At 33.1% G+C, this 8,585-nt stretch overlaps 1 pseudogene; it reads right to left on the bottom strand.

The window, feature by feature from the left end:
• Positions 1–2,529: 2,529 nt before the first annotated feature.
• On the bottom strand, positions 2,530–3,212 carry LOC100930818 (annotated as a pseudogene).
• Between the last annotated feature and the right edge of the window lie 5,373 nt (positions 3,213–8,585).

Raw genomic sequence — 8,585 nt, 5'->3', positions numbered from 1 at the left:
GAGCGGGCTGATGGAAAAAGGTAATGACGCTATTCTCAGACAAAGTAAAATTTTTTAAAAAAATAGACCTAATTAAAAGAAATTAGGAAGGAAATTACATTTTATTAAAAAGTAACATAGACAATGAAGCAGTATCACTACTAAACATTTTGGCACCAAATGGTATAACCTCCAAATTCTCTCCCCCCCCCCACTTAATATTATTTTATTTTTTCCAATTATATATAACTATAGTTTTCCACATTCAATTTTGTAAGGGTTTGAGTTCCAATTTTTTTCCCTCTTATATTTTCCTACCATCTCCCCTAGATAGCAAACAATCTTATACAGGGTTTATATCACTTTAACTTTTTAAATCACTTTAAACATTTTCCCATATAAGTCATTTTGTGAAAGAAAAAAAATCAGAAAAGGAAAAAAAACAAAAGAAAGAAATAACAAAATAAGTGAAATGCTTCAATCTACATTCAGTCTCTAGAATTCTTTCTCTGAATGTAGATGGCATTTTTCATCCCCAGTCTATTGGACTTGTCTTATATCACTGCACTGCTGAGAAGAGGGAAGTATATCATAGTTGGTCATAACTGAATCTTTATTGCTTTTACTGTGTACAGTGTTCTTCTGATTCTGCTCATTTCACTGAGCATTAGGTCATGGAAGTCTTTTCAGGCTTTTCTGAAATCAGCCTGCTCATCATTTATTATAGAACAATAGTATTCCATTACCTGAATATATCACAACTTCATTCCTCAATTGATGGGCATCCCCTCAATTTTCAATTTTTTGCTACCATAAAAAGAGGTGCCACAAATATTTTTGCCCATGTGGATCTTTTCCTCTTTTATGATTTCTTTGGAATACAGCCCTGGTAGTGCCATTACTGAATCAAAGGGTTTTGGCATTCAAATTCTTAAAAAAGAAGTTTAGTAAGTTACAGGAAAAAATATACAGCAAAACTGTCTGTGAGAGACCTCAACCCTCTCAGAACTTGATAAATCCAACCAAAATCAAAGAAAAAAGAAATGAAAGAGGTAAATAGAATATTAGACACCATAAGCAAATTAGAAAAGCATGGAGTAGTCTACATGTGAGATTTATGGGAAGGGGAAAAATCCATGAACAAATAAGAAATAGAGAGTATCACAAAATGCAAAATGGATAAAATTGATTATATTAAATTAAAAAGATTTTGTACAAACAAAAATCAGTGGGACCAAGATTAGAAGGAAGGCAGAAAGGTGGGAAACAATCTTTATTTTTTAGTGAATAAAACCTTATTTCTTAAGTATATATAGAATTGAGTTCAGTTTATAGACATACAGGCCATTCTCCAATTGACAAATGGTCAAAGGACATAAACAGGTAGTTTTCAGCTGAAGAAATTAAAGCTTTCTATAGTAATATAAAGAAATTCACCAAATCACTTTTGATTAGAGAAATTAAATGCAAATTAAAATAGCTCTGAGATATTACATCATATCTTTCATATTTACCAATATAAAAAAGAAAGTAATAAATGTTGGAGGAGATGCAGGAAAAATTGGGGCACTAAAATGCTATTGCTGGAATTATGAACTGATCCAACCATTCTGGAAAGCATTTTTTTTATTTTAAAAAGTTTTTATTCGTGACTCCCTCTAAATGTAAAATTCAGAAAACAGAAAATTATTCCACTATAGAGACATTTTGTAGTAAAAGAAATAGTATCATTAACTCTTCATTTCACTTTAGTATGTATGCTTTCATCTTATTATAAACATTGAAGAGCAGTTTTCCACGTTCAGATACATGACTTGTTTAAAAAGGCACCTATAATTATAGCCCTCTTCCATTCTATACATCATTATCAGGCATCATACAGGTTCTCTGTAATCTCAATCACATCCTGTAAATGTAATTTAAAATCTCCTTTGCCCAAATTAACAAAATATTTTAAGGTTGTATTCTACTTCCCTGTTATCTGCTAGAAAGATAAAAATCTCCACATTTTTATTAACTGTGGTTAGAATACTCAACATTTATGGGGGAGTGGAACACTATCTAAAACATCTAAATTATTATTACAAGTTGTTGGTCATAAATTTAGGAAGTTCTGTGAAGCTCAAAACTACATATTTTAAATTGTCTCTTTCCTCAAGTAGATAATTAGAAAAAGAGATGATTTATCTATTAGTCCAGTTAAAGAAGTCCTATTCTGGGGAAGCTCCCAAGTAAACCTTTTCCAAATGCCAATGATACTAGTTGGTTGATGACAGCGATTGCAATAGATCTCACAATCTTAAGTCCCAAACAGTGATGACCCAGAGATAGCCAGCAGTATTCCAAGGAAGTTCAGTGGACCCAAGTGAAATGCTAGTAAAGGTACATACAAGGAGAGGAATCACGAGTGACTTTTAGTGCCATTTTCATTTAACAAGACATAAGTAGAACGTATTTTAAAGGCTATTAACTCTCATCATGTTTAAATCAATTGCTGTAGGAAGACATGAGTAGCTGGTATTACTTCTGGTAGAAATGTTCAAGGGAGCCTCAGCCAGACAGCATGTTTTTACTGTAGTAATCTCTGGTTGAGAAATACCATAAGTATTTCTTGCCTGCAAGGAGCTCTTTGGTGAAGATGCCTTTAAGACACAGGTTTTTGGCCTCTTCAGACAAAGTTGGAATAAACATGACACTGTCCACATTTCCAGTCAATAGGAGTAACAAACTTCTTGTATGCTGTGAATTGAAGGAAATCATCCACTTGGAGGATCTTGTCAAAGTTCCTGCCAGTAGTTGTTGTGTAGAGGATGCATAGCTTTAACTTCTTATTAGGGACAAAAATAAACACCACATGAGCTGTCACAGGTATGCCCTGCCCATACTGTTCATCTGAGTCTAACATGTGCAACGTATTGGCTAGGTTCTGTCTGTGACCATCAGTGATGGTGAAAAGCAGCTTCTATGTGGGCTCACCTTCAATGTAAATCTTTCCTGCAGACAAGATGATATTGGACTGAAAGGGCAATCATTTTAATATCCCCCTTGGAAAATTCTGGAGTCAGCTTTGCATCACCACCCAGCTCTGTTGTATATATTGGAGTAAATTCTTGAGGGTGGGAGAAGAGAATTCTCCATGAGTCTCTGAGAAAGTCATGGAAACGGATGTTATTGACTATAGTGTCCTCCTCAAAATTGGGGGCCTCATCCCAGAGCAGCAAACCTCTAGGCATGGCAGCTGTGAGAAGCAGAACTGAGCCAATGTGGATGATCAGTTGTTCTGGAAAGTCATTTGGAACTATGTCCAGAGGACAACCAAATTGTGTATATCCTGTGATCCAGTAATAATATTACCAGGTCTGTATCCCAAAACGATCACAAAAAAGGAAAAGGACCTATATATTTATACAAATGTTTTTAGTAACCCTTTTCAAGGTGGCAAATCATGGAAAACTGAAGGTATGCTCATCAATTGGAGAATGGCTGAACAAGCTGTGCTATATTAATGTAATAAAATACCATTATGCAATCAAAATGATGAACAAACAGATTTCAAACAAAAACAACACCAAAAACTTGGAATGACTTATACAAACTGATGCAAAGTAAAATGAACAGAACTAGGAAAATACTATATGCAGCAACATTATATGAGAATAACCATGATTGACAGTTCTTCTCAGCAACACCATGATCTAAGATTTATTAAAAAGGACTCAAGAAGGAAAATGCTATCCATAGCCAGATAAAAAACTGATGGACTCAGTGTGGATCAGAGTATATTTTTCTCACTTCTTTATTCTTTCTCATTTTTTCCCTTTGATCTGTTTTTTTTTTCTTTCAGAACTCTAACAATATGAAAATATGTTTTTATGATAGTATATGTATAAACTACATAAAACTGCCAACCATCTTTGGAAAAAGAGAAGAAAAGGAAGGAGGGATAAAAATTTGGAACTCAAAAACTTGCAAAAATGAATGCTAAAAGTAACTGGGGAAAAAAGAAAATAGTATATGAACAATAAAATGATTAAATATATATTATGTTTATATAATGTGCATGTTTATAAAATATATGGAGTCTGAAATTACATTTCTAGATATCAAGGAAGAAACTAGTAGATAAAAAAAAATCAAAGATTAGCGAAAGATAAGGGATCATTATGAGAATGGTTTTCCAGAGATGAGGGCAAAAGTTGTTATCAAACATACATGTAGAGGGCTTTGCTTTTTTTTTTTTATTTTTAGGAAAAGCACAATCTCTTCATCACTGACTGGAATAAAGGAGGAAGTAGCAAGGGATGGTTTCATTAATTGTAAAATGAGAGAGGTCATTAAGATGAGGTTTGAACCATTCATTTATGCTGTTATTTAGAGAGAACAGAGGGAACCATGAAACAGATTGCCATTTTTGCTCAATAAATATGTGCAGAATTGCTTCTAAATTCACCAGTATCCAAATTGACCATTAGCTATATATTTATTTTACTCAGTGAAGAACTATTTGTGTTGCAAGAACTAGAACCTTGAAATTTTGAAGATTTCAAGAAATGAACCTCATGATTCTTATGGTTATAATGAGGTTCAGAAATATGACAAGGAAAGAGATTATAAAGGGGTTTACTCTTATTTTGAAGTAATTTTTCTGGTTTTTGACTATTACTTACTAACTTAAGCATACCTCGATTACTTTGTTCATGACTTTATTATATAAAATTCACACTAAACTGAACTTTTAGCTTTTGGACAAAAATAGGCTCTTCTACAAATGTGTATCAAAATGCATTCAAAACATGAAATTTCTCTTTAAAAAGCAGTCTATGGATAAGCATTTAAAAATATCTTTATGGGAACCTACTTTAAAAAAGACTAGGGATATAACTATACTCAACCAAATACTGCAGCAATGCTTCTTAATGGAAGAGAAAAAGCAGAAAAAAATCTATACATTAAGCAATCTATCAGTAAAAATTTTAAACCATCTGTAGTAAGTGATTATAGCTATAGTTGTTTCCCTACACCCTACACCCAAAAATTCTCATGCCATGTTTGATAACCTGTATCTACTCTGGCATTAAAGTCACTCTAAATTACTAGTTTGTTCTCTTTAAGTACATTGATGATCAAGGTCTCAAGTCTTCATAAAATTTTTCTTTGACTCATCAAAGTTCATTATATGCTTTGATGACTTTGGTTTGGCATTTTCCAGCAAGTGGCAATTGCATTGATGTGAACTTGTCATTCACTTGTGAAACCTATGCACTGTACTCCCATCACTGTGAACATTTCAGAAAAATGAATATCTTAATCTGATTTTGGTAAGCTGGACTTCATTTATTTGTCAACCTTGTTTCATTGAGAGCTACTATTTGGTTGTGTTACTTGATGAGTTCTCTCACAAAAATAACTGTTTTTTTTAGCTTTACTAGCATTTCATGTTGTCCATAAGCATGTGCACATTTCTCATAACAATGGTGAGTGAAATCTGCAAAAAAGTTTTTGTATATTTATGTATGTGGGAGTTTTGACTGTGGGTTATGATCCCTGCCTGCTGTGGTAAGCAGATAGAATAGATTAAAAGATGATTTTAGGACACCTTTTCTAATCCTTTCTTCATACCAGGAAATGAATGGTACAATCCTTAAAAAAATCTGATTAGGCAGCTATTAGTCAAAGCTCAACATGAACAAAAACTTCCTAAGAGTTCCAAAAGTAGAGGAGACTTCCCAAAAATTTCCATCCTGGTAGTCTTCACACAAAAGCTAGATGGTCAACCACTAGGAAGAGCATAGAAAAAATTCTTGTTTAGTTATGGACTAGTTAAATGAAATGACTTCTGAGATCCCTTCCAACTCTGAGATTAACTGGAAATTTTTATCCTGTAGAAAAGAATATTTAAAAGGGACATGATCTCTGTTATCAAATATTTGCAAGGTTGTCATGAATAAAAATAAATAAGTTTTCTTAGTTCTAGAGAGTAAAGATAGACAGAATATAGAAGTTACATGGAGGTAGATTTAAAGGAAGTTAAGGAAGATTTTTCTAAGAAGACCTGGCCAAAATTAAAATAGGCTTCCTTTAGAAAACAGTGTGTTCCATGACAGAGGGTTTCAAATAGAAGTTTGAATTTGTCCAGAATGTTAGAAAGAGGATTCATTTTTAAGATAATGGCTGGTCTGAATAACATCTGAAATTCTTGTCAGTGTTGAGGTGTTAACATTTTTAATAGTCTACAATTCTGTAAGATCTATTTAATTATTTTTATTAATTAAATTCTGGTGTTTTGTCTGAATAGATTATTTTTTTAACAGTTTATTACTTTAGCTTCTGAAATATTTTGGAACTGCCTCTCCTCTCCCTATCTCCCCACACTCCTTGATTCCTTGATTCATATGTAGAATCAATTTATTCTCCATATGCAAAGGGACTGTCTTTGGGCCGGACTAAAGTAAAGATTGGCATCATTCCTGTGAATGCATATGATGTTGAGTGCAAATTGCCAAATGTTGCTGAATGAATAAAAAATATTTAGCTTGATTTTTCAATAAATAATTTATAATTGAGTCTTTGATATATGCTTTTCCTTCTATGCCATACAATGAAATAGTCAATATGGTGGTTGCATAGGACTTATATTCAGTAGTGAAAAATGTCATCGGTATCATTATTACAACTGCCATTATTAAAATTAAACCATGTGTTTGGACTCTATGATCCTAAAAATTATGACAAAGAATAAATTGATGGTCTTGTATGAGCAACAGTCATGAATTGATATAAGAGAATTTTTATGGACTTATGTATGTGAATCTTTTCCTTTTGCCAGTCAACATTTAACTGATTTGGGAGAAAATGCATTTTCTTTAAGAATGCCCCTCAACATGGTAAAATAGTACTACCTGGCTTTATATTTACAATTTGTTTATTATTCAATCATATCATATTGGCTTCACATTCTCCCTCACAAAATATATCTAATCATCTACCAAATAAATGTTTCTGCCTCAAATGTCTCTCCATTCAGTTCATCCTACAAATACAATTAAATACAATTAAAGCCAATTTTCTTAAGTAGAGAACTGACTATGTGACCCCTGTACTTCAACTTAAATGACTTTTTACAACCTCTGTAGTACAACACAAAAATTTATGGTTAGCTTTAAAGTCTTATGCAATCTGATCCATGCTTATATTTCTAGTCTCATCAGACATTGCTCTCCCTCCCATACTCTGCAATCCATTTTATTGGCCTTCTCACCATTTTTCACATCTCATGTCCATGAATTTGCATTTTCTGTCTCTTTTACTTAGAATATATTCTCTTCTTATTTCCACTCCCTAGAGTTCTTCTCATCCTTTAAAATATAGTTCAAGTATTACCTTCTTCATAAAGTTTCTCCTCATTCCCCTTCCTCTACTGCCTTTCCTCACTAACTACAATATATTTATCCATTCTGCAAATATTTGTATCTATTATTTTAAGGTTTACTACTTTTTAGCTCCTTCATTAGAATGTGAGCTCCTTGAGAACAAGGATCATTTCATTCTTTAACTTGTATCACCAAAGTCTGGTATGGTAAATGTGAGGTTTTTATCTTATTGATGGCTTAGTTTATTTCTGTGCAATGTATGTTGTTCTGATATTTTGAGTTGGCTTCACCCATAAAGCAAGAAAATGAAAAGATGAAAAATGCTCAAGAGACTAGGGTGGAATGATGTGAGAAGTGAACTTTTGAAGAGGAGTCCAAGGTCAAGAGAAAGAAGGACTTTCTCTGCAAGTCTGACTTTTTCATAATTATTAGTCAGAATTCTGCTATTGTAGCCAGCAAATAGAAACATCAAGAAGCAGCTGGAAAGCAGAATTAGAAATTGCTGCCAGCATCACTATTAGCAGAAAAGCAGCAGAATAAAGAACTGCTTCCTGAGTTCTCAAAATGACTTGATCTTGTGAGAGGTTGATCAGAGGATTTAGCTTCATGTATTTTTGATTAATTTGCTACATCAAATGCTCCCAGTAGAGGCAACTGAACCTAGGGATGTGAACTTTGTCTCCTACTTTTGGAATGTTCCAATAGACTGATTGTAGGCATCATTGGACTAGGAGAAAGTTATATATTTTTGTAGTGCATGGTGAGATTTTTTTTTAATTTTTAATTTTTATCATAACTTTTTTACTTCTTGAGTAAAGGCCAAATATAATCAAAATAGATTTGACTCCATTATGACATGTTTAGGAGATTTAGGTTTATTTAAGAACAAAAAATTGAGGAAAATAGAGTTTTCCTGTGATTCAATTTAGTCAAGCTTCTAAATGGATAAAGCCATTCTGACTGGAACATTAGGACTGTCTAGCGCATAGAGAAATATGGAGAGATTGGTATTAAATTTAGGAATTTAGGAGGCAGAGCCAAGATGGAGGAGAAGACACACATGACATTCTAAACTTCTCTCATACCCTCACTACTAATTACCAAATTCAGCCTCAAAAATAGTGCTTGACTGGTAAAATTCATGAAGATTGGAAGTACAACAACTTACCAGCTGAAGATAATCTGGAAGATTGCCAGAAAAGGTTTGTCCTGAGCTGTGGAAGCAGACCAGTACAA

This window comes from Sarcophilus harrisii, chromosome 6, assembly GCF_902635505.1.
Source record: "Sarcophilus harrisii chromosome 6, mSarHar1.11, whole genome shotgun sequence".
NCBI classification, from domain to species: Eukaryota; Metazoa; Chordata; class Mammalia; order Dasyuromorphia; family Dasyuridae; genus Sarcophilus; species Sarcophilus harrisii.
Note: the sequence above shows the minus strand (reverse complement) of the source record. Positions and strands in the feature narration are given on the sequence as shown.